The sequence below is a fragment of the Tenrec ecaudatus genome, chromosome 4, assembly GCF_050624435.1.
Source record: "Tenrec ecaudatus isolate mTenEca1 chromosome 4, mTenEca1.hap1, whole genome shotgun sequence".
Taxonomy (NCBI): Eukaryota; Metazoa; Chordata; class Mammalia; order Afrosoricida; family Tenrecidae; genus Tenrec; species Tenrec ecaudatus.
Genome location: NC_134533.1, coordinates 16,554,817 through 16,556,864, shown reverse-complemented (window position 1 = coordinate 16,556,864; position 2,048 = coordinate 16,554,817). Strand labels below are relative to the sequence as shown.

Here is a 2,048-nt window from a genome sequence, read left to right as displayed (position 1 = left end):
TATGCTTGTCTTCTTTTCTTCAGGCTTTCTAACTTTATATCTTTGCATATTTCATTTGATGTTTTACTTTGTCTTTTCAAACTACTCTGAAATTTTCTGTCCAATTCTTTAGCTTCATCCACCCCACCCCGTTCTCTTTGGATATTCCATATTTGTGTTCAACTTTCACATTATATTTGCCAGTACCATAATTATCAGTGTATCTTGATTATAAAGTTGGAAAAATTCTTCAATTTCTTCATTTTGATATTGGTGGTTAGTGTGTAAACTTGAATAACAGCTATATTAACTGGCCTTTCTTGTGTATGATAGTATCCTTTTATAGATAGCATTGTATTTCAGGACAGATCTTGAAATGTTAGTAAGTTATAGATTTTGTTTTTGCAGATTTTTCTTACATCAAGATATCACTGAATTATTTTATCAGGTTATAAGGACTTTCTGGTTGTTTCTTGAGTTTCCCAGGTTGGTAATCATTTAAGCTATAAATTCTAATACAGTTAAATATCCATTTAAATTTTAGGAACTTAAAATTTTTTACACTTGTTAGACTCTTCAGAAAGATGTTAAATAATCAAGTGAAGGAAATTTTCTTTCTCCTGTACCTAATTTTAATAGAAATATCTTGCCCTTTTGGTTCTCTGCATGACACTATGGCAGTTGACAAGAACAAGTGCCTTCCAAAAGGTGGCAAAAAAAGGAGCTAAGAAGAAAGTGGTTGATCCATTTTCTAAGAAAGATTGGTATGATGTGCAAGCACCAGCTATGTTCAATATAAGAAATATTGGGAAAACATGAGTTAGCAGGACTCAAGGAACCACAATTGCATCTGATGGCCTCAAGGGTTGAGTTTTTGAAGTGAGCCTGGCTGATCTGAAAAACAATGAGGTTACCTTTAGGAAATTAAAGTCAATGACTGAGGATGTTCAAGGCAAAAACTGCCTGACCACCTTCCACACCATGGACATTACGCGGGACAAAATGTGCTCCACAATCAAGAAATGGCAGACCATGACAGAAGCTCACGTTGATGTCAAGACTACCGATGGGTATCTACTTTGTCTCTTCTGTTTTGGTTTTACTAAAAAATGCAATAATCAGAGTCAGAAGACCTCTTATGCTGAGCACCAGCAGGTCCGCCAAATCCAAAAGAAAATTATGGAAATCATGACACAAGAGGTGCAGACAAATGACTTGACAGAAGTGGTCAATAAACTGATTCCAGACAGCACTGGGAAAGACATAGAAAAGGCTTGCCAGTCTATTTATCCTCTCCATGATGTGTTTGTCAGAAAAGTAACGATGCTGAAAAAGCCCAAGTTTGAATTGGGAAATCTCATGGAGCTTCATGGTGAAGGTGGCCATTCTGGAAAAACTACTGGCGATGAGCCAGGTACAAAAGTGGAACGAGCTGATGGCTATGAGCCACCAGTTCAAGAATCTGTTTAAAATTCAGACTTAATGTTGACAAATAAAAGGTCTTATTGTGAAAAAAAAATCTTTAGTATTTCCTCATTCCCTATAATGTTTACTGCTGTCTGGAATATATTCCCACCATTACTAAATACAGAAGCTTATATCTATTCCTAATTCTTAAACTTGTTAGTGTGATTATTGTTACATATATTCTAAAGTAAAGAATCAGTGACAATTTTTATCAAATGCCTTTAGGCATATATTGAGAAGACTATCATTTCCTCCTTTAATATGTAACAAAAATAAATCACATTAGTAGATTTTAATGCTGGATGATCTTTAAGTCCTTGGAGTAAATTCCAAGTATACTTTTTATGTATATAGATGCAATTTGCTAATTTTTATTATCCATTTTTTCCAATGGAATATGCAAGTGAGATTTTTGAATGATTTTAATTTGGTGTGTGTTTATATGCTGCCAGTATCTAGCATTGATATTAGAGTTATTCTGCTTATAATGTGCTTATAAGTGCTTAAGTATCACAGAAATTCTCTATTCTTTGCAAGTTTCACCAAAAATATTAGTATAATGTCTTCGACAGGAATAGGGTTTTGACTAGCTATCAATTTTG

General features: G+C 34.0%; 1 pseudogene; it reads left to right on the top strand.

The window, feature by feature from the left end:
- Positions 1-653: 653 nt before the first annotated feature.
- LOC142446345 (small ribosomal subunit protein eS1 pseudogene) lies at positions 654-1,450 on the top strand (annotated as a pseudogene).
- The last annotated feature ends 598 nt before the right edge of the window (positions 1,451-2,048 follow it).